Below are 24,931 nucleotides of genomic sequence, written 5' to 3'. Positions count from 1 at the left end.
GCCTCATGCGAGGAGACAACCACACAGAAGCAAATCTGGCCCATCCCTTTTACTGGTCTTTTTAAAAAAAATGATTTGTTTGTTTATTTGAAAGTTGGAGTTACACAGAGAGAGAAGGAGAGAGAGAGGGAAAAGGGAGGGGGGGTAAGGGGGAGGAGAAAGGAGAGGGGAGAGGGTGAGGGAGGTCTTCCATCGGCTGGTTCACTCCCCAATTGGCTGCAACTACTGGAGCTGGGCCAATCCGAAGCCAGGAGCCAGGAGCTTCTTCCAGATCTCCCACATGGGTGCAGGGGCCCAAGGCCTTGGGCCATCTTCTACTGCTTTCCCAGGCCACAGCAGAGAGCTGCTTCAGAAGTGAAGCAGACAGGACTTGAACTGGCGCCCATATGGGATGCCGGCATTGCAGGTGGTGGCTTTACCCGCTATGCCACAGCGCTGGCCTCTTACTGGTCTTTTAAAACCTGCAATTCAATGATCACAGATATTTCTAATGGTGACTCATAAGTATTGCATTATTCCTGCAATACCTTCTGAATCATCAAAGACTCATTAAAATTCAGTACAACTTAAATACATTTTGCCATACGAATTGTTGTGTTTGAAGTTTAGCTACTCAAGTAGGATAAATGTGATCCCTCCCCTGTAAACAGAATGTGGATTAAGCAGAATTCCTCCTTCCTCCATTTTGCCTGATAGCAAGATATCTTCTGCTATCCATCCCCATGTAGCCAAAGAGGCAAGCCTTACACTGTTTAAACTAGAGAGAGGGGTGCTGAAGTAAAGAAAATGGTTTACCAGGGTGAATGAAAAGATGTTGGAGAAGAGTGGTTACAAAATGAGGGAGTGTGTCGTGACAAGGATGTCAGCACAAACCCTGGAAGCTGAAGGGGCTGGTGCATAGCAGGGTTGAGTCATTTAATGCCTTTGGCTTGGAGGGGGAATGAAAGTGCTAATTTTGGATGATTTGTATCAGAATAGCAGGAGTGTCAGACTTAAGACAGCAGAGTAATTACTGGGTTTTAACAAGTGAAAAGTGAGGTTTGGTTTGGGATGCCACCTTTAAATTTCACTTGGAAAATGTGAAGGGTGTATGGGGATGGGGAAAGTTGAGATTTCTAGATGGAGGTAAATGTGAGTAAGTTTTGTAAAAGGTTTGATAATACTAGTAGCAAACATTTGTGGGCATATTTAGGAGCAAGGAAGAGTAGTTGAGTCATGACTGCCCTAAAAAATGGGGAGAGTGGAAAGGATTGTATTCAAGTATTTTCCTACCAGCACTAGAGAGATAAAGCGCACCTTCTGTGGGAAAAAGAGTGTGGGTGCTCATTCTGGTGGGAGAGGTGTGTTACCGCCATTGATTTGGCGTTATGAATACAACCCAATTGTGTAACTTACTTCAGGTAAAAATCTCCTACTTTTTACAGATTTAATAATTAACCTATTACTAGGGCCAAGCCAAGATTTGCAGCAATAGGGGAGAAACCAGTTACATCCATCTTTTAAACTTCTCTTCCAATGAGCTCCAGTAGTGGTCATGGTACTTGAGGAAAGGCTGGCTGGGAAAATTGGTGCTACTCTTGCTTTGGCTGAGATCCCCAAGAAGTGAAATATTTGCCATGATATGGAATTTACATTCATTCATTTCTATGTTCATCCTGTAGTAGGGTTGAATATACAATGGTGGCACAGTAAAATTTCCTGCCCTCATGGAAAGTAATTTCTGCAGTTTGTAGAGAATTGACTTCCTTTGTCCCTTGTGTTGCTCAAGTCTGTTTTTTTTTTTTTAAGATTTATTCAAAAGGCAGAGAGAAAGGGGGAGAGAGAGAGAGAGATTTTCCATCTACTGGTTCACTCCCCAAATGGTACAACAGCCAGGGCTGGGCTGGGCCAAAACAAAGAGCCAGACACTCCATCTGGGTCTCCCATATGGATGGCAGAGGCCTAGGTACCCAGGCCTCTTTCGTTGCTCTCCCAAGCACATTAGCAGGGAGCTGGGTTGGAAATGGAGCAGCTGGGACTTGAACTGGTGCTCATATTGGATGCCATTGTTGCAGGCGGTAGCTTAATCTGCTGTGCTACCATGCCAGCCCCTGCTCAAACCTTAAACTGCACTGTGGATTTAAAAGCAAAAGAGGCATCTCCTGGTTACCCATGGATTGTTATTATTTTAAATGTTTATCTTTTTGAAAGGCGGAGAGAGACAGAAACAGAGCTTCCATCCACTGGTCCACTCCCCAAATGCCTGCGACATTCAGCGCCAGGCCAAAGCTAAGAGCCAAGAACTCAATCTGGGTCCCCCACGGAATGGCAGGGGTTCAACTTCTTGAGTGCTTACTTGCTGTTTCCCAGGGTGCATGTTACCATGAAGCTGGGAACAGAAGTAGAGCTGGGACTTGAATCCAGACAATTGATACAGAGTGTGGGTGTCTCAAGTGGCATTTTAACCACTGTGCCAAACATCTCCCCCATGTGTGATTCTGAAGAACACTGTACTGTCTGAGTGTATTTCAGGCCTGTGTCCCAAGGTTTGCTTCTGCTTCTGCTTCTAAGTGCAGTTACCAGTACTGAGAAAACTCAGCCCTTTCTTTCACTTTGCCCCCTTAGCACCTCCAGGTTTAGATTTCATCAAGCAAGCCCGGATTCGTGTCTTCTTGTTCGTGGCTTCAGACCAGGATGCTATGTACTACTGTTGAAAAACACCAGCATGGTGTCCTGCTACAGAACTCTTTCTGAATTTTAATCTCTTCATTGCTGTACCAGAATCAGGGAAAGTGTTTGTACATGCTCGTGCACACACTTAACACATGTGTGGGCCATGGGTATGTGTGTGTGTGCATTGTTCTTTTTCTTAGCAAGGAGAGGCTGTGGTGAACCAAGAGCATAAACACATTGCAATGTTGCTTGAGAAACACAGGGCCAGGAGCAACTGTCAAGCCTCCTCCTTCCTTATCTTGACCTTCTGCAAACAAAAGTGCCCAATATCTCCCCCTGCAGATTAACAAACTGCGCTCAGGAGCAATGTTTACTGATAAACATCTGCCTTCCAAAGAGAAACCATTTATTTAGCACACTGCTCTTTAGAGATTAATAGATGTAGCTCTGCTTCCTGCCATTGCTCTAAATCATGATTTCCTTCTTGGTCATCCCCCATTTTTCTTTTCTAAAATTTTGCTTTGTGAGCATTGATACAGCTTCCAAGGAGTCAAAAATTTCACATTAACATAAGTAAAAAAAAAAGCTCACAACTCACATTTTTTCGAAGTGATAGTTTTTTATTACTATTTTAATTATACATATTTATGGAGTAGAGTGAGGTACGTCAATACATGTATTCAGTGTATGAAGAACAAATCAGGTTTGTTAGCATTTTCTGTCTCTTTAAACATTTTAAAATATTTATTTATTTGAGAGGCAGAGAATCAGAAAGGGAGACAGATACACAGAGAACTCCCATTTGCTTGTTCACTCTCCAAATGCCTGCAACCACTGGGGCTAAGCCAGGACCAAAGCCAGGAGATGGGAACTCAATCCAGCTCTTCCACATGGGTGGCAGGAATCTGATTACTTGAACAGTCACTGCTTCCTCCCGTGGTCTGTATTAACAGGAAGCTGGATTTGGGAACCAGAGCCAGGTATTGAACCCAGGCACTCCAATATGGGACAAAGATGTCTTCACCGTTAGGCTGAATGCCCACCCATGAACATTTTAAAAGGATTTTGGGGAGGGGAGGGGCAGGTGTTTGGTGCAATGGTTAAGTCACTGCTTTGGACACCTGCATCCCATGTCAGAATGCCTGGTTCACGTCCCTGCTCCTCTTCTCCCCATCCAGCTTTCTGCTAATGTTCAACATTCTAAGAGGCAACAGATGATGGCTCAAATATCTTGGTCACTGTCTCCCACATGGAAGCTCCTGGCCCATCCCTAGCTGTTGTGGGCATTTGGGGAGTGAGCCAGTGGATGGAAGATCTTTGTTTCTCTGCCTTTCATTGGTTAACTATAAGGTGTACAGATTTATGAGATACAGTGTGACATTTCAATACATGTGTATACTGTATACTGATCAAATCAGGATAATTAATGTTTCCTTCTCCTTGTCATTAGTTTATGATTGGAGCCTTCAAGCTCTTCTCTTGTATGTGCTCAGAAAATATATAATCAGCTATTGTGAATACAGCAGGGTGACTATATTTAACAGTAACCCCAACTCACTTTGAAATGTCTTTTAGGCTCAGTCATTAACAGCTATTTATGATGAATAAAATCTGTAGAACTTTCTTCATCTCATTACTCCTTTATGCTATATCTGCAAATACCTAGGAAAGAGAAATGCCGTCAACCACCAAATTTCTTTCAATTACCAACCCTCACCCTCCTCACTCCTCAGTTTGTATACCTTGGCCTTTAGTTGCTCTTGTATTGTTTTTGAGGGTACCGATTGATTCATAACTCTACTTAACATCAGAAGGAATAAGTACTATCTCCCCAGTTATCTCGTAAGATATTTAAAAGGGCAAGAACTATCTTCCACTTTCTTTGTGTGTTTTAGAAACTTTAGAGTTTGAAGAAAGCAGATGCTTAGATGTTTATTAACTAGTCTCACCTAAGTGAAGGGTTCTGTTAGGTACTCCTGGATCAGACTTGCCTTTTGAGAAAGGTGTACAATTCTCTGAAGTATATAAATAGCATTCTGTGTTGTCTCATCAGTGCCTCCCTCATGCCTCTGACGATTACTTGCTGGAGGACTGTGGGCAGGTTACATGGCCTCTCCACACTGCAGCTTCTTCACCTGTAAGTGACCGTAATGCTAGCACTGACCTCATAGAACGTTGCAAGAACTCAAGTGCAGTCATCCACAGAAAGCATTGCCTTAAAAACCCACAGTGCCTGGTTTAAAGACAAATCCTCATCAACTGAAGACCCTTGGGAAGTGTTTAATTTTCTCAGTTCTTCACCAAACCATTCTTTAAAAAAAAAAAAAAAAGTGAATGTAACACCACATCAAAGTAACTTCCTTAGTTCGACAACATGTACAAGTCTAATTATGAATGCCAGTGCCACAAGGGAAGTTTAAGGACAGGACACCTAACTATGTGAGACTGGAAATTTCCCAGATGCAGCTGTAACCTTTGTAGATGAGCTCATTGGTATCATCAAGGCCACTTGTGCTGTGAATTCAGAGAAGGTGCTTTGCTGGCTTTTGCCAACTGTCTTATTGTAACTGTAGCATCACATATTTTTGTCTAATAACCTTTTTTTGTAGAGGAGGTTTTATTTTGACTTTTCCTGAGGAAAGTCAAAAGTGGGCAACTTCTTCTGGATCTACAGCTACAGACAGTTCTGTGGTAGAGTTGAACATCTTACAAATTGATTCCTTGGTCATTAGGAGAACTATACCAGGCATGCTGGTGGTTTAGTGGAACACATTTCAAATCTGAAAAAGCACAGCAAATGTATTAAGCTATGTTTGCATTAAGAAAGCCGTTTAAATGTTGCATTTTTTCAGTATAAAACTCTTTCATTGATTCATTGCAAGAAAATTTGTAAACCATATGAAACTCAGTCAAGGAAAAGAATTCATAATTCTATATTCTATACTTGGCTAATATTGATGTTTTATTATGTTTCCTTCCATTATCTTTGTATTTCCATTTTTAAAAAATATTTATTTATTAACTTGAAAGGCAGAGTTACAAAGAGGGAGGGAAAGACAGAGAGAGAAAGAGATCTTCCATCTGCTGGTTCACTCCCCAAATGGCACAACAGCTGGGGCTGGACCGGGCTGAATCCAGGAACCCGGAACCCTACCTGGGTCTCCCACATGTGTGGCAGGGGCCTAAGCACTTGGGCTGTCTTCTGCTGCTTTCCCAGATACATTAGCAGGGAGCTAGATCAGAAGTGGAGCAGCCAGGATTCAAACCCGTGCTCCCAGAATGGGATACCAGCATTGCAGGTGTTGGCTTAGCCTACTGCACCACAATGCTGGCCCCTGTATTTCTCCTTTTCTTTCCTTCTGTCCACTTGCATGGGCAGGCTGATAATGGCCTTAGAAGGTATCTATGTCTAAATCCTCAGAACTAGATAGGTGTTGTGGTGCAGCAGTTAAGCCGCTGCTTGGTGGCACTCATATCCCATATCAGAGTCCAGCTTCCTGCTAATGCACACCCTGAGAGGCAGCAGGTGATACCTGAAGTACTTGCATCACTACCATCCATGTAGGAGACCCAGATGAAGTTCTGAGCTCCTGGCTTCAGCCTGGCCCAGACCCAGCTGTTGTGGGCATTGTGGACATGAAGCAGTGGATGGAAGATCTCTCTGAATGAATGAATGAATGAATGAATGAAAGATCTCTCTCAAATAAATGATAAATGAGTGAAAGAATAAATAAATCTTTAAAAAGCCCTCAGAACCTGTGTATCCTACTTATGCAGTCCAAAATGTCTTTAGAAGAGGGAGGTAGAGGAAGATGTGACACAGAAGCAGCAGTGTCACCATGACTGAAGCTTTTATGGTGGCTTCGAAGGTGGAGGAAAGGATTGTGAGCCAAGGAAGGCAGATAGCTTCTAGAAGCTTCAGAAAGCGGGAGAGCAGATTAGCCCTAGAGCCACCAGAGAGAGGGCAGCCCTACTGACCCCTAGACTGCTGACCTATTTCTCCAGAACTGTAAGGGAATAAATACGTGTTAAACCACCTAGTTGGTGGACATTTGTTAGCAGCAACAGGAAGGAAATATACCATGAGTCTACCAAACTGCTTACACAGGGGTTGTCTTTCCTTATATGACTGATATTTTACAGTATATGTATGTATGTTTTTACAGTGTTTTATATATATATATCATAAAATTTACCATCTTAACCATCTTTTGTTTCTAAATATTTATTTACTTTTTCTTTATTTAAGAGAAAGAGAGAAATATCTTTAATCTTCTGGTTCACTCTCTAAATGCTCGTAACAGCCAGAATTGGGCCAGGCAGAAGCCAGGAGCTGAGAATTCCATCTGGGTCTCCCAGGTGTGTGGCAGGGACCCAAGTACTTGAGCCATCTTCACCTGTTACAGGTCTCTCAGGGTTTGCATTAGCAAGAAGCTAGAATTGGGAGTAGAGCTGAAACTCCAACCCAGGCATTCGGATAATGGGATTCGGGCATCTCGAGTGGTATCTTTACCGCTAGACCAAATGTCAGCTCCGTCTTAACTGATTTATAGTATGCAATTCAGTGTCATTCAATTCAGTGTATAAGCACATTGCTATGCAACCATCATCACCATCCATCTCCAGGACATTTCCATCTCTCCCAGCTGATTAAACACTAACTCCATTCTCCCTTCCCCCGGGCTTTGACAACCTCCCTTCTACCTTCTGTCTCTATGAAATTGACCACATGAGGTCCTTCCTACAGGTAGAATCATACAGTATTTGTCCTTTTGCAAGTGGCTTATTTTGCTTAGCACAGTGTCTCCAAGGTTCATCCATGTTGTAGCATGGGCTCAAATTTCCTTTCTTTTTAAGGCTGAATATATACAGTAGCACATTTTAAAAAATATAGTATCACCAGAACACCTATGAGAATACTTGTGAACTTGAAGAACTACAGGCACAGAATCACTTGCTTATTAGGAGCAAACAAGCTCATTTTTCAGTGTTAGAATGTTAATATTAAAGACAATTAATACCCAGTTTTCACCTAGATTCTCAAGAGAAAGAACTTCCAACTAGAAAGGAGACAGATTGCTGGAGGGAAAAAAATCATTTGCAAGCAACTCATAAGACCTAGGCTCTGGTCTGTGAACCATAGGGAGAGGCCTCCGAAGGAAGCAAGCCTGCCAAAACCTTGATCGAGGGTATCTAGCCTCCAGAACTATGATAAATAAATTTCTGTTTAACCTACTTACCTTGTGGCATTTTGATATGGCAACCCCAGTAAACAAATATACTGGTTTCAGATTATCCAAACATAGTTAAATCTTTGTCCACATCACCATCCTTTCCATATTGTTTTGTAGTGATTGCCATACGTGTTATTTCATCTGTAAATTTTTTAGTATGAATCTCTAAAAGAAAAAAAACCCACATGTCATTATGACACCTAAAATATAATAATACTCTAATATACAGTAAGTATTTACATTTTCTTGGTATTGCCTCTTGTTATTTATTTTCCTATGGTTAGTATATTGAATTGGAAAAAAAATGAGGCATATATGTTTTAACTGATTGATGTATGTTAAATCTCTCTCTTTTTAAAAAAGATTTTATTTATTTGAGAGGCAGAGTTACAGACAGGAGGAAACAGAAAGGTTCACTCCCCCAAGTGGCCGCAATGGCTGGGGCTGGGCCAGGGTTTCCTCTGGGCCTCCTCCAAATCTCCCATGTGAGCACAGGGGCCCAAGCACTTGGGGCATCCCCCACTGCTTTCCCAGGCCATTAGCAGGGCACTAGATTGGAAGTGGAGCAGCCAGGACATGAGCCTACTCCGCTGCAGCGCAGGCCCTTGTTAAATCTCTTCTAATCTGCAGGTTCCCCTTCTATCTTATTTCTTTCATTGCAATTAAAAGCATTTTAAATAGCATTAAGTATTTATGTATTTGTTCTTTGAAGGGCAAAGACATTGATACACGCAGAGATAAGAGAAAGGGAGAGAGAGAGATGGAGACAGAAACAGAAAGAGATCTTCCATTTACATCTCAAATGCCCCTAATAGCTGGGGCTAGGCCAGGTCAAAGCCAGGAGCCTGTGTTTGATGATGTTATGAATTAACTCATAGGTATTAGCATATTTGGTGTGTTTTATTCCATTTCATATTTTAATACGCAAGTTTCTTACCTTTGATCAGTGTGATATTATTCAGGACAGCTCATGAATCCCTTTGACGCAGTACAGTAATGTTTAATATTATCCTTGTTTTTTAGTAAGAATGTTTTTCAGCCTCATCTCTTACATTTCCTGTCTCAAACTTAGAATCAGCCCTTTCTCTAAAAATTCCTGTCCTTTAAATGGGAAGTAATATTTAGAAACCACATTCTTGGCTCAGGTGGTGACTTGCTACTGGATTGGTTATTGGTTTTATTCAGTGGAAAGAGAAAGGAAATAAGATTTTTAAAAACCTTTCTGTTGAAGTTATTTACAAACAGAGAAGTGCACAAATCTTAACATCTTAAAGAATTTTTGCAAATGTATATACCAGTGTAATTATAATTCAGGTCCAGACAGAACATTGCCAGCGTCCCAGGAGTCACTCTCTTGCTCTTTCCTAGTTACTACAACTCCAAAATGTCAGTTTTCTAAGTTGTGTCACCATGGGTCAGATTTTGTACCTTATATAAATGAAATCCCATCATGTGTGTTTTTGGGTCCTTGGCCGTTTGTTTGACATTATGATCTTAAGATTAAAGCATGTTGGGGGCCAGTGCTGTGGCATAGCTGGTAAAGCCACTGCCTGCAGTGCCAGCATCCCATATGGGTGCTGGTTTGTGTCTGGTGGCTCCTCTTCAGATCCAGCTCTCTGCTGTGCCCTGGGAAAGCAGTAGAAGATGGCCCAAATCCTTGGGCCCCTGCACCTGTGTAGGAGACCCAGAAAAAGTTCCTGGTTCCTGGCTCCTGGCTTCAGATCTGCACAGCTCTGGCTGTTACAGCCATTTAGGGGGTGAGCCAGTGGATAGAAGACTTTCTCCTCTCTCTCTGTTTTTCTCTGTGGCTCTGTCTTTCAAATAGATAAAGAAATCTTAATAAAAAAGATTAAAGCGTGTTGTATATCTTAGTAGATTTTTAAATTAATGTATTATATGAATTTATCCGTTCTACCATTTATTTATCTACTCATTGGTAGACGTTTGGATTATTTCCATTTTTCCTTCTCATGAATAAGGTGCTATGAGCATTATTGTGCACTATTGTACATCTCTTAGTGCACAAGTGCAGGAATTCCCAATGGGCAAATGTCTCAGAATAGTTAGAGGGCATATTTCACTTTAGAAGATGCTCCCAAAACCTTCGTTCAGTAGTCACTGTGGGTTGTAACGCACGCCTCCTGTTTTCCAGTTGTGGTGACTACATCCCTGTTTGTCCCAGTGCTTTCTCTTGAGGCTGGGACCTGCACTGCCCACACGATGGTCAGGCTGAAAATGCTAGAAAGTTACTGCTAGTGGGAGTAGCTATCAAACAGTCCTGTTGACAGGACTTGGTATAAAAACCCCTCAGCACCTGCTCCCCTCAGATAGGATACCTCTTGAGGAAGTGTTCTATAGCGTCTCTCAGTTCTCAGGGGGTCACTTCAATTACACACGGTGGTAACTTGCTTGATAAGGCACACTGTATTTATTTTTTAAGTGTATTTATTTTCATGTAATTGAAAGGGGAAGAGAGATAGAGAGCTCTCATCTGCTGGTTTACTCCCCAAATGCCTGCAACCTGCAATAGCCAGAATGGGTCCAGAGGAAAGACAGGAATATAGAACTCCATCCATTCTCCCACATGGGTGGTAAGGACCAAAGTACTTAGGCCATTATCTGTTGCCTCCTAGGATATAATTTACTTTATTATCTGCTACCCTTCCTCCATCTCTCTCCCTTCTTCACATCTATAGCAATGTTTCTTTAGATCAGATCACACATAATTTTCTTGTACTTGAAATTTGTCTAATCATCTGCTTTTGGGGAACCAAAATACTGATGTTCCACATCCTCTCCAGCACTTGTATTGCAAGATTGTTAAAATTTTGATTATTCTGTTGTGTGGGGATAATATCACAGTATAGTTTGAATTTGCATTGCCCCAAGGACCCTTGATGTTAAGAGCCTTTAGTTTTACATAAGAGCATTTTCTCCATGTTCACAAGTAAAGTCCTTCTGTAATTTTCTTTTCTTGCTATGGAGTCACAATATTCACGGGATCAAAATTTTAAAGTACCTTTAAAAATTAAATTTTTCATCTAGGTTTTTAAATCATTTGTAGATTATTTGTGCAAAGTAGTCTTGGCTTTTTTCTTTACCTGTTTTGTCAGCTAGTTATTCCCTTTTGTTATAGATACTTTTGTATATTTATGCTCTGTGGTGGTGTACTTATTTTGTTGAGTTTTAAAAGAATTACTTCTTGATTTGTTAGTCTTGTTGGTTTTCTATTGTCTAAGTCATTAATGTCTGGTGACTTTTTTTTTTTTAACAGGACAGTGAGAGAGAGACAGCAAGAAAGGTCTTCCTTTACCGTGGTTTCACCCTCCAATGGCCGCTGCGGCCAGCGCATCGCCCTGATCTGAAGCCAGGAGCCAGGTGCTTCTCCCGGTCTCCCATGGGGTGCAGGGGCCCAAGCACTTGGGCCATCTTTCACTGCCTTCCCGGGCCACAGCAGAGAGCTGGACTGGAAGAGGGGCAACCCGGACAGGATCAGGCACCCCGACTGGGACTAGAACCTTGTATGCCGGCACCGCAGGTGGAGGATTAGCCTACTGAGCTGCCGCGCCAGCCTCTTTTTATTAACACTTTTTTTTTATTAACACTTTTTATTAAGTGTTTTGGTTTTCCTTTTGTTCTTTTTGTAGATTTAAAAAATTAGATCTTTAATTAATTCCTTTTTACTTTTAAATATTTAATAGCTTGAGAATTAGTTTTTAAATTTTGTATTTATTTGAGAGACTGAGTGATGATAGACAGATAGAGAGCTTCCATCTATTGGCTCACTCCCTAAATACCCACAATGGCCAAGAGCAAAGATGGAAGCTGAGAACTCATCTAGGTCTCCCATGCGGATGTTAGGGACCCAGTCACTTGAGCCATCACTGCCATCTCCCATGGTACACATTAGCAGGATGCTTGAGTTAGGGGGCATAGGTGGGTATCAAATGCAAGCACTCCAGTGTGGGATGGAGGCATACCAACTGGCGTCTTAACTGCTAGGCCAAGCACTCAACCTCACTAGGACATTTAATGCAGGAACCTTTCCTCTGATAATTGTTGTATTTCACAGATTCTGATATATACTGTTTCCACTGTCATTATTAGAAATTATCATTTTATCATATGTTTCTCCTTTGACCCAAAAGTTAATAGTATTTTGTTTGTTTGTGGTCTAATTATAGTCAGTTTTCTTGAATATTCCATGATTGCTTGAAATAGAAATGTACACTCTATTGTTGTGGCTCAGAGTTTGATGTCTAACTATAAATTCTATTTTGATAGCTGTTATTTAGGTGTTCTATAGCTTTACTAATTTTTATCTATATGATCGGTTTCAGACTATTAGAAGTATACTAAATTCTCCTCTTTTTTGCTGTGTTTGTCATTTTCTACTTGCATCTTCTGTAGTTTTAACTCTGTAGAAGTTGTTGCTGTTAAATTAGGTATATAAAAACCAGTAACTATTGTATCTTACTATTCACTGGTACTTTTCAAGATAGTGTGGCACTGCCTTGAGATTAGGCATTTAAATGAATGGGATAAAATTGAGAATCAGAAAGAAACCCTCACAGTTAGTGGTCAGTTGATTTTCAACAAGAACATCAAGACAATTCAATTAGGGAAAGAATAGTTTCTTCACCGCCTGGTGCTGGGACAGGTGGATAGCCCATGAAAAAGAATGAAGTTGAAGCCCTTCCGCATACCATATATAAAAATTAAGTCAGAATGGATCAAATAACTAAATGTAAAAGCAAAAACTAAACTCTGTTAAAGGAAAAGAGGCATGGATATTTGTGACCTTGATTAGACTTACTTATCTATGATACTAAAAGACAAGCCAAAAATTAAAGGAATGGTATTTAGAATGTAGAATAATTAGGACTCTCATACACTATTGGTGGGAAAATAAACTTGTGTGGTCATTGTAGAAAACAGTTTAGTGGTTTCTCAAAAGTTAAACTGAGAATTACCATGTGACTCAGAAATTCTACTCCTAGGTGTATAGGTAAGAGAACTGAATGTATATACATAAAAAGAGTTGTACACACATGTCCATAACTGCATTAATCTTAATAGTTTAAAAATGAAAACAACCCAAATGAACATAAATTGATGAATGGACAATAATATGTGGTATATCCGTTTGATAGAATATTAATCAACAATAAAAAGAGATGAAATACTGATACATGCTACAACTCGGGTAAATTTTGAAAATATTACATGAAGTGAAAGAAGGCGGTCATGGAAGACATTTATTGTATGGTTCCTTTTTTTGTTTAAATCCAGAATAGACAAGTCTGTAGCAAGAGAAAATAGATTATGGTTGTCTAGGACTTATAGTTTGGGGTTTTGGGAAGTGATTGACAGTGGGGACTGATTTCTTTTTGGGGTGATGAAAATGAAAATTGATTGTCCAACTCTATGACTATACTAAAAGCCATTGAATTTTACATTTTAAAAGAGTTAATTGTATGATGTGAATTATATACCAGTAAATCTGTTTTTAAAAACTCAAAACAATGAAAAATTTCCAAATTTGATAAATTATAAAACTACAAGAATCTCTCCAAAACATATATGATTAAATTGCTTCAATTTTATAAGGAGGAAGGCAGCCAGAGAGGAATGGGGAAAAACAGATTATTTATAGAGAGGGATAACAACAGATATTTTCTTGGAAACAATGCAAAGCAGAAGACGATGAGACCACAGTTTTACAGTACTGTGAGAAAATTATCAGTCTAGATATCTATATATAGCAAAAAATCTTTCTTTTTAAATTTTTTTTAGAATATCTTTATTAGTTCAGGATAGGTAAGGATTTCTTAAAATACAAAAAGCATAAAATACAGCAAGAAAGGCTAGTAAGTTTATGATTAAACTTAATTTTCTGCCTAAAATGTATAACCTAATTCTAATCAAACAAGCAGAACTTCCAATTTATAGGAAATAAACTAGCGAACATGATGAAGATGCCATGAAATAATTAACTTTGCCATCTTAAGCAAGTAAAAACCTTTACAATATGTATACAACAAAATTTTCAGACATTGGACAATATCCAGTATACAACAGTGACTTTTTTAAAATTAACTGATCAGAGAGGCAGAGAGATAAAGAGTAAGCTTTCGTACACTGGTTCAATCTCCAAATGGCTGGGACTGGGCTGAGCCGATGCTGGGAATGCAATCCAGGGCTCCTACCTGAGCAGCTGGGACCCAGCTACTCAAGCCATCACTGCTGCCTCCCTGCGTGCACTTGAGCAGGAAGCTAACAGGAGCTTTGCCAGGGACTGGAACCCAGGTACTCCATGACGAGATGCAGGCATGTTAATGGGCATCTTAACCAGTAGGTAAAATGCCCACCCAGGACAACTACTCTTAAGAAGAAAAACAAGCAAGGTAGGCCCTACTACATGGAATTTGCAAGCTGTAGCACAGGCTAGGGAAGGAAATCCAAAAAGAGCCTGGGAATCTCCCTGAGCAGAGAATTTAGGGAAGCCAATGTAAAATTTGGAAGGAAAACTATTGCAGAGGAGAGAGCTATGGAGGCTTTCCTTGGGCCTTCAGCTAAACACCAGTGTTTACGTGTGAAGAAAGTACCCACAGCCAGGAAAGAAAAACCAGAAAGGAACAGGAGGTAAAATATGAGCTCGCATAGAACTCAGAGTACTTCATGTCCCTAATGGCCAGGGTGGAGAAACAGTGTAAGCGAAGACTGCTCAGAAGGCGATTACCTCAACAGAGGGCCAAATCATCCCTGGATTAGAGGCGGTTCTGGTCCCATCTCACCTAAGCTTATAAAGCAGGCTAAGGAAGGATAAAACTGTTTCCAAATAACTTACATGTCCCAGAACAAAACTCAAGATGTTTAAAGGAATATCGAAAACTCCAGCACAATGTAAAAACCAAAAACTATAGGTAAAAGTTATAACTCAGTATCAGGTTGAAGGTCAGGGGCTAGGGGGAATCAACATAAACAAACACAGAAGAATGATACATATGTAGAATGAACAAACAGGTATTATACATACATGTATACTCCGAAAGTCCAAAAAAAAGGAAAAGATTAGATATAAAGTCTGAGGTAAAAAATACATGGGTAGTACGAATAGGAGATGAGGCACTTCAGAAAAAAAAAAATAATGAACTTGACACAGCAATGAAAACAGAGACAGGACAAAGACAACAAAATTGAACATAGTATCAACTGCTATGAGATGTCAAGTGACCTAACAGTGATTGAACCCCAGAAGAGTGAGAGGTAGCAAAGAGACAGAAAAATGTAACTGCAGAAATGTGCTATTTTTTTCTACGTTTGATGATAAACCATAAATCCGTAAGTAAACAAATACAGAAGAAGAAACACTGAGCACATCATAATCAAATTGCTTAAAACCAGTGACAAAACCTTAAATCACAATAAAATATCTCAACATCCACTAAATGGCAAAATTGTTGAAATTTGAAATTACTAAGTATTACAAATGATGGGCAACAAAAGGAACACTTATGTGCTGGTAGGGCTACAAACTAGACAGTCACTTTGAAACAGAATGTGGCATTGTCTGGTAAAGACCAAGATGATAGTATCACTCCCAGATAATGTTCATAGCAGTGTTGTTTGCAACAGCAAACACACAAACAAACAAAACCCAAATGTCCATCAACAGAATGTATAAATTGTGGTAAATTCATTCACTATACAGCAAAAATGAGTGAGTTTCTAAAAATACTAAATTGCAAAAAGAAAGTCACAAGAATAAATATACATTAAGCCATTTATATAAAATTTAAAAACATACAAAAATTAACATTACATTTAGGGATACAAGCATACATTGTGAAACTATAACAACTAGCAAGACTGACAAAACTCAGAGTAACAATTACTGAAGAGGGAGGCCACACAGAGGACTTCTAAAGTATAGGTATTGGTTCATTTTTTAAGCTGGCTGATGGCTACACAGATATTTACATTTATTATTCCTTATGCTTCATATATACATGGCTGTGTATTTCTGTAGTTTGAAATACTTAACTTTTAAAAAGACTGAAAATGTGAAGAACTTTAAAAATGAAGATGGACATTTATGTATAGCAATAAAATTAATGTAAAAAAAACCGGCCAATTTGTTACTCTCATTGCCCACTGCCCTGTGGATTCAGTATTAATGACAAGTGGAGTCTATAACTGCTCTAACGCAATCTGAACATCTGTTTTTCTGGCACTCTACAGTGCCCACTCATGCTTTCATCTGTACTTGGATTTTTCTTTAGATTTCTTTGGACTTCTGCTCCGGCCTCTCCTCTTACCCCTCTCTCTTACGTAAGAGTCAGTGTGGTACTTGGACCTGTGACTATTGCTACAGTCGCCATCCCTTTCTCGAGATCGGCTGCGACTTTGGTTCTGAGGTCGGTCTCTCTTTTCATTCTTTTGTTTCTCCCAACAGCTTTCTTCTTCTTCATAGTGACCAAACCCCATCTCCCTGTAGATATCCTGGTTAGTATTTTTGACCGGCATGTAGTCCTCATCTTCCTTCTCTTCAGAGCAGTGCCGGCTTTTCTTCTTGTGTTTTTTACTGGTGTGTGAGTGACTGGACTTTGTCTTCTGCCTCCTCATCTAGGATTAGATCGTATTTTGCATCCTGTTTGGGTTTTACTTTATCTTTCAGGACCAAATTAGAGCGTTTATCCTGTTCCTTTTCATACTCCTTGAAATCACTCTTAGTGTATTTCCCACCCTTTCCTTTCCACTTAACCTTTGCAATAGACTGGCTAAAATCCACGTGTATTCTTCTGTCATCTATAAGTACATTGTCCATTTTAAAGAACGCTTTCTCACAATCTTTTTTCTTTTCAAATTCAATAAAAGCATAACAGAGGGACTCTCCTGTCTTCCAATCCCGGATAACCTCACAACTTCTTATTGGCCCAAATCTTGAGAATATTATTTCCAGATCCTCGTCTGTGGTCACTGGATTCAATTTACAAACAAACAGCATATTTTCTGGAGGTTTAATAGCTGCATCAGGTAGGTCTCCCACCATCTCTAGAAGAATAGTTTGAGTTTTGGCTTCTTTTTCTGCCTTTATTTCTTCTACTTCTTCAGCTGATCTTCCTTTAGAATCATCAATTTCTTCATCTGCTCCTATTTGGCCACTATCTAATTGTTCCCTTGTGGGTTCCGGTGATTGATCAGGAATTAATAAATCAGGAGGGTCATCAAATGGATCATCTAAAATCACTGTATGATTTATCCTTATATCTTGATATGGTACAAAGTCCTTGTCAACAAAGGTCTCATTAATTTTCTTAACTGTCCATGCCTTCCGTCACCTCGCCAAACACTGTATGAACACCATCAAGGTAATCTAGATTTTCTCCTGTAGTGATAAGAAACTGAGATCCATGCTGATTACTGCCATTGTTCACCATGGACACAGTGCCTTTCTTCTTGTGTTTAATTCTTGGCACTTTTTCCGCCTCAAAAAAACTTGCTTGATCACCGTACAGTTGACCAAAAATAGACTCTCCTCCACGACCAGTGCCTGTAGGATCACCAGTTTGTATGATAAAATCCCTCTGTACATTGTGAATAAGGCAATAATTATAATAAAAAATATCTTTCAGAAGTAAGGATAAAGACTTTTCACATCAACAAAAGCTGGAAGAACTCATCATGAAACCACCTGCATTCTAAGAAATTCTACAGGAAGTCCTTCAGGCAGAAAAAAAAAAAAAACTGTCAGGTAGAAATCTGGATCTCCAGAAAGGAATGAATAGTATTGGAAAGGAGAACTACCTGTTGTGGGTAACTGAAAATCTTTTTTCTTTACTGTTTAAATCTCTTTAAAATAATGTCTATCAGGGCTGGCGCTGTGGCATAGCAGGTAAAGACCTGCGTGCTGCCATCCCATATGGGCACCAGTTCAAGTCCTGGGTGTTCCACTCTTATCCAGCTCTCTGCTACGGCTTGGGAAAGCAGTAAAAGATGGCCCAAGTCCTTGGGCCCCTGCACCAACGTGAGAGACCAGGAAGAAGCTCCTGGCTTCAGACCAGCCCAGCTCCAGCCACTTGGGGAGTAAACCAGTGGATGGAAGATATTCTCTCTCTCTCTCTGCCTCTCTGTTACTCTGCCTTTCAAATAAATAAATAAATCTTTTTTAAAAAATAAAATAATGTTTCTCAATCTGTTTTTAATTATTCCATTGAGGTTCCTTTTTAAACATTTTCCTATAATCAAACCCCCCTCACCCTTGAATTTTAACACTATAGATACACTGTATATCTGTTTGTGTTCCCTGGACTTTGGGAGGAATAATAGCCACTGTAATATTGAACATTTTTTTCAACTTTCAAGGACTATATTTTGCCCCCTCGGATTGCAGCATAAACACATTGAGAATGCATGCATTAGAAGATAGTTTCTATTTAAAGATAAAATAATAAAAAGGCATTGTGAGCTTTGTGTTAATATGGGGTGTACAGCCTGACCCAGTACTGGCTGTTGTGACTAACTGGGCAGTGAACCAGTGGATAGTAGTTTTCTCCCGCTCCCTCCCTCTGTGTAACTCTTTCAAAATCAATAAGTCAATAAAATTTTTTTTAAAAAAAGAAGAAATGATTAAGTGTCAATATAAAGGAATTAGGGAAAATAAAACAATAGAATGTATACAAAACAAGAACATAAAATTAAGTGCATGACAATTTTTAAAAGCAATGTCTCTTAAAGATCATCAACAGAGTCAAAGTTGGTCCTTGGAGGAGACTAATAAAATATCCAAATCTCTGGTGTGATTAATGAAGGAAAAACATAGTAATAGGAAATATGAAAAGGGATATAATTAAAACTAAAAGAAAATAAAGAAACATTATGAATACTTTTATGGTGATAAAATTGGAAACTTATACAAGATAGGCATGTTTTTAGAAAAATGTGATCCCCTGAAACATTCTCAGAATAGAAATATTATGACTGGCCCAAAATCCTTAAGGGAAATAAATAAAAGTTAAAATTTTCACAGAAAGGAAACACCAACCCAGATGATTTTTACAGGCATGTTCTAACAAGCTTTGAAGGAACAAATCATTCTACTTTCATGAAATAAAACTAGAAACTAATAAAAAGGGGCTGGCACTGTAGGTTAAACCTCTGCCTGCAGCACTGGCATCACATATGGGTGCTGATTCATGTCCCTTCTTCTCCTCTTCTGATCCAGCTCTCTGCTTAAAAGGCCTGGGAAAGCAGTGGAAGATGGCCCAAGTGGTTAGGCCCCTGCACCTATGTGAGAGACTCAGCAGAAGTCTGGTTCCTGGCTTCGAATCAGCTCCGCTCCAGCCATTGAGGCCTTTTGGGGAATGAACCAGTGAATGGAAGACCTTTCTCTGTTTCTCCCTCTCTCTGTCTAATTCTGCCTCTCAAATAAATAAATAAAACCTTAAAAAGAAGAAACTAATAAAAGATCAGTATTTCCCCAATTCATTCCAATAGCTTAATTCAATCTCAGTGGCAAACCAGACATCTTAGGAGGAAAAAGAAAAATATTAATGCAACCTAAACAAAGATCAAATTTAAAGCAAAATGATAGGAAACAGAATCCAGTCATGTGTATAATAAGAGCTAATACATCATAATCAATGTGGATTTATTCCAGGAATAAAAAGATAGTTTAACACTAGGAAAGTATTCCTCCTTGAATTGTATTAAAAAATAAATGAAAGGAAAGGAGCTGTATAATTATATCAATATCAAACCTTGTAAACAAGCTATGTAGACCTCAAACCGATGGTCCTATCCAGAACATTAACATGCTAATTTTATGTTCTCTTTCCTTATATGTTCTATTGTTTTATTTTCCCTAATTCCTTAATATTGACAACCTTTTCTCCCTTTTTTTCAATGATTTATTTATTTCTTTTGAAAGAGTTACAGAGGGAAAGGGAGAGAGAGAGAGAAATAATGACTTTAATAAATATTAAGCGCTATTTAGTAGCTTTGCCTTTCATAGTGGCTTGGGTTAGCAATTCTGAAGCTACTTTTAGTATATATCTTTCTTGCTGTTGAAGATGTAGTTGCAAACATGGAAAGGAGGAAATATCATTATTAATGCCAGCATTCTCTGGCATCTCTTTTATAATCTGAAAATGTGAAGAATCTGGAAACATTTTGGATAAATTGGAATTCATTGTAAAATGGATCAAAACTTTCATGGTTGAGTCTGTTGATAATGTGGTTTCTCACTCAGCATTATTCTAAGACCAGACCCTAGGTATGTAATAGATTTTGATTTACTTTGGAGTCTCCAAAGAATGCCTTTTATATATACTTTCCTACAAACAGATACAATGGCTTCAAAACACACACAGAGAATAAGAGGAATTCTCTGTTGGAAGTGGGTATAGTCCTTGGAAAGACTTGAGTTGTCCAGTGTTTCCACTTTAAGCCTCTTAGCTGCATTTCTGTTTCTGCAGAGCAAGAACAGATCCAGGAAAGTAATTTTTCTCTTTTTGTAGAAACTCCTTTATCTGGCAGAAAATGGTAACTCATCAAACCTGCAACAGAAGGCAACTTTTCAACTCTCAGTCAATTTGATCAACATTAAGCATCCATCAAATGAGGGATCAGGAGTGATAACCTTAAAAAACCCTGCTAGCCAACTGGTTATTGATTCTGTGTTCTGCTTGATGGATGAAAGTGCAAAGGCAACAGTGATCACAGGAAGGGCAGCCCTGGCTGCCTTCCTCCCCTTGCTGTGTTAGGCAGGACCTGTGGCTAGGAGGTACTACTGTTGGTTTGGACCAAACCACAGCTACCTCAATGCAATTAATTAGAATTTTTTTAAGGATTTATTTATTTATTTGAAAGGCAGAGTTATGGGGTGGGAGTTGGGAAGAGGCAGAGAGAGAGAGAGAGAACGAACTTCCATCTGCTGGTTCACTCCCCAAATGGCCACAATGGCCAGAGCTGGGCCATCTGAAGCCAGGATCCAGGAGCTTCTCCTGGGACTCCCACATGGGTGCAAGAGCCCAAGTACTTGGGCCATCTTCCACTGCAGAGAGCTAGATCAGAAGTGGAGTAGACGGGACTTGAATGGATGTCCATGTGGGATGCTGGAGCTGTAAGCGAGGGCTAAATCCACTGTACCACAGCGCCAGTCCCAATTAATTAGAATTTGATTCCAGCTGGAGATCAGCTCTTCCTAACCTTTCCTTGGGATTAAAAAAAAAAAAACTCAGAACAATTTACAATAAAACTTCATTACGTTTAGCCTGGCTGCTTGAGGTCCACTGTGAGTGGAATGATTTGGAAGATAATCTTTGTGACTTATACCAAAAAATAAAATAGTTATGTTAATAGTAGGAACTTATAGGAAGGGCTTAACTTATTTTAGAAATTAAATTCTTTTCATGGGCTTTAGAAGCATTAATTCATATTAAAATAATAGATGTACTAATTGCCATTGAGTTATTTCAACTCATTAAGTCAAATTCACAAGACCTCTCATTAGCCACACCACAGTAATGGTTAAGAATGAGGACAGGTATTGTCCAAGGACTCATGAAGACAGTGCAGCTGGGCTAGCCTTGGACAGTCCAGAAAGCAAGAGGTTTTTCCGGCAGTAGCCTTCTCCTTAACTTCCCCCCGGTTAGGTGTTCAGTGCCCTGAAGTTTTCTGCCTCAACGCCCCTGAAAGGTTCAGCTGGTAAGGTGACTTGGGGAGGCCAAGTAAACGAGTTGTGCTCTACTCTGGTATTTGTAGCATCTTGTTTTAATGATAGATTTGGCTTTCTTTCCCTATTAGGCTCTGACTTCTAGCTAATAAATTTTATCGAATAAGTTGTGTAATTAGTGAAAGTTATCACTAATATTAGCATTATTTTACCCAAATTGAAGCCATTGAAATGGAATAAACTAGACTGTAAGATCCAAGTGGATACTGAGTAGATCCTATTTGAGTTGCATCCTGGGGAATATCATAATCTTAGGCACAATAAGTAATAGAAAATGACGCCTGTCTTTTAACTGCAAAGGGCAGGCTCTGAAGGGGAAATTCTGACCGTGGAGGAGAGTAGCCTTGTGGATGGGCTTCTTTCTAGCTGCTCTTGGGGTCATGTGGTCTCTCATTGGGAGCCCTGAGAGGGGCAATGCTTGTGGGACTCTGTCACTCAGACCCTGCAGAAGCATAGCAAGTGGCTGCCCCTCAGAAGTGAGTTGGCTGCCCCTGGGAGTGTCCCAGGAGTGTCCGGGTGCATCCAAGCTGCTGGATGGGAGTCCCATGGGTGCCGTGAGCACTGAGGCACTGTGGACTGAGCATTTATTTACTCCCTCAGAGAACGGTGAAAGTGAACTGTCATTATCATCACCTACTGAAGACTCCACATTATCAAGAAAGCAATGAGAACATTTCGCAACCCAGAGTGAGCAATGCTTGTCCCAGCCAGCTGGGATTCTCAAGCACATAAATCAACTCCCATCTTAATTAGTCAGTGTCTGCTCCACAGCCTGAAAACGGGAAAGAGCCACATAACCAAAGTTACATAACGAATCCCCAGCTGCAGCCCAGCACCTGAAAATCCTTTGAGTGATTTTGTTCTGATGATCATTTTGTCCTGTCAGAAATTATCAGCAAACAGATTCAGGTAAACGATGAGTGAGAAAACATTTCAAAGCTCTCTCCCTGCTAAGGGAAGGAAAATGGCTGAGGGCTGTGTATTTTCCTGAGTTATTGAAAGGAAAGCTCTATCTAGTGCCATGCAGATCAGCCAGTGAAGCATCCAGAACAGGTGACACTTTTACCAAACCATCCAGCTGGTTTGCAATGTTGGTTGAGAACAAGAAGCTCTTTTGTCTTCATTCCTAAGTTAAAGGTTAATTTTGAAAATGGATGGAAACCTCATGATCCACTCTTGCTCCTGTCTAGCACTGAGATGGAGGCAGTGAATTAAAGCGAGGAAGGAAGGGAGCTATGGGTAAATCATAAGGCTTGATATTGATCAGAAGGGCAGGGTGAGGGAAGAGAGTTTAGCCTTCCTGTCAACCTTTCTCAGCTTCCTGCAATGTCATCTATTGGCAGTGGAGATGAAGTCTTCCTCAAAGCCTCGTTAAACAGTATTTTTGAGCCTGAGGCAGTGTAGGAACAGGTCTGGAAGATTCTGGGGAGATGTATATGTGAGAATACCAGTGTTAACTCTACGGGTTTTTCAAGTTCTAATATTTTAATTACATCAAAGATAATTTTTTTAAAGCAACCATGAGGGCGCCATAGAAAGCACAAAGCAATATTAGTGGGCAGGGAGATTGAGGGGATGGAGGTAGGAACAAAATAATGAACAAAAATGCATGATGAAGGTGGATAATTGAGAGATTTGTGAAGAACTGAGAGAAGAGATGGAAGAAGGAAGACATAATTCTCTTTTTCTTACTGCTCTTGGCAGCCGGCAATACTTTGAGGCACGTGACTCCCAGAGCCTTCCGGTCTGTAAATTTCTCCTCCATGTATCCAGTTGCTCAGGCCCTAATCCTGTCCTCCTCTTTTTCTCCCCCACACACATCCTGTCCATCAGTAAATACAGTTTCCTCTCCAAGCAAATAGATCCAAAATCCAACTCCTTTTCATTCTCATCTGCCTCTCTGACCCCACCTTCCTGGGTCATGATTACATTCTCCTAATGGAACTTGTTGCATCCACTTTTATCCCATGGCCTGTTCTCCACACAACATACCTTTTTTCTAGAAATATATACATATTTATTTGTTTGTTTGTTTATTTAGAAGGCAGAGTTACAGAGAGGCAGAGGCAGAGAGTGAGTGATCTTCCTTCTGCTGGTTCACTCCCCAAATGGCCGCAATGGCTGGAACTGGGCTGATCTGAAGCCAGGAGCCAGGAGCCAGGAGCTTCCTCTGGTCTCCCATGTGAGTACAGGGGCCCAAGCACTTGAACCATCTTCTACTGCTTTCCCAGGCCATAGCTGAGACTGGATCAGAAGTACAGCAACTGGGTCTTGAACCAATGCCTATATGGGATGCTGGCACTGCAAGCAGTGACTTTACCCACTGTGTCAAAGCGCCCCCCCACCCGACATGCCTTTTAAAGCGATCTTGTTACTACTCTCCAGCTCAAAGCCTTTCAGTAGTCTCTCTGATTTAGAATGAAGTCTGTGACCTTGTCATAGCAGACACAGCCCTGCAGGCTTGGCCTCCAGGTGCTTGTTTCTGCTCATCTCTCACCTGCATTCTCAGCTGCAGCTTCCCGGGATTTGTTCTTTCCTCTTCTCATCTCAGGACCTTTGAACGTGCTCTCCTTCTGCTGGAATGTTCTTCTCACAGAACGTCCCACAGATCTCTCCCAATATAAGGGTCCTCCATAGAAACAGATCCAATGGGATAGAGTCATATCTATATCATCTATATCTATATATCTATATCCAGCTATGTAGGTGGGCACCTTTAACCGTATTAATGGTTACTCTGTATTTGGATAATGATCATGTCAATTGGATGCTTTTAATATAAACTAGGAATGAATTATGGGAATAACACTTCTTGGTATTCCTTACAGGAGCAGGAATTTTTTTCAAGGATTTATGTATTTATTTGAGGGGCAGAGTTAGAGAAAGAGGGAGAGGCAGAGAGAGAGAGAGGGCTTCCATCTGCTGGTTCACTCTCCAAGCCAGGAACCAGGAATTTCTTCTGGGTCTCCTACATGGATGCAGGGGTCAAAGGACTTGGGCCATTCTCTGCTGCTTTCTGCTGTTTTCCCAGGCCACTAGCAGGGGCTGGATTGGAAGTGGAGCAGCTGGGATTCCAACTGGCACCCATATGGGATTGCTGGTGCCACAAGCAGAGGCTTAACCCACTATGTCACATTGCTGACCCTTGAAGCAGATATTTAAGAATTATGATTCCTAGGGCTATTTAAGATGGTGATCTTCTGAAAGCCATTTTTTTGCATGCTTTTGTTTTCATGTCTAAGGAATATTTCATGGTCAAAAGCACACCTCCTTGACCTGAAAAGATCTAAGGAAAATGACCTTTCCT

The 24,931-nt window shown here is 40.2% G+C and overlaps 1 pseudogene across 1 annotated transcript; it reads right to left on the bottom strand.

The window, feature by feature from the left end:
* Positions 1 to 1,464: 1,464 nt before the first annotated feature.
* On the bottom strand, positions 1,465 to 23,389 carry LOC149122618 (peptidyl-prolyl cis-trans isomerase-like 4 pseudogene; annotated as a pseudogene). Its single transcript, XR_016218791.1, has 3 exons — positions 23,339 to 23,389; positions 22,432 to 22,503; positions 1,465 to 17,539 (listed from the first exon to the last, which is right to left on the bottom strand). The product of XR_016218791.1 is annotated as a peptidyl-prolyl cis-trans isomerase-like 4 pseudogene (transcript).
* Positions 23,390 to 24,931: the final 1,542 nt, after the last annotated feature.

The sequence above is a fragment of the Oryctolagus cuniculus genome, chromosome 13 (genome assembly GCF_051225735.1).
Source record: "Oryctolagus cuniculus isolate XC-2025 breed Fujian yellow rabbit chromosome 13, ASM5122573v1, whole genome shotgun sequence".
Lineage (NCBI taxonomy): Eukaryota > Metazoa > Chordata > Mammalia > Lagomorpha > Leporidae > Oryctolagus > Oryctolagus cuniculus.
Note: the sequence above shows the minus strand (reverse complement) of the source record. Positions and strands in the feature narration are given on the sequence as shown.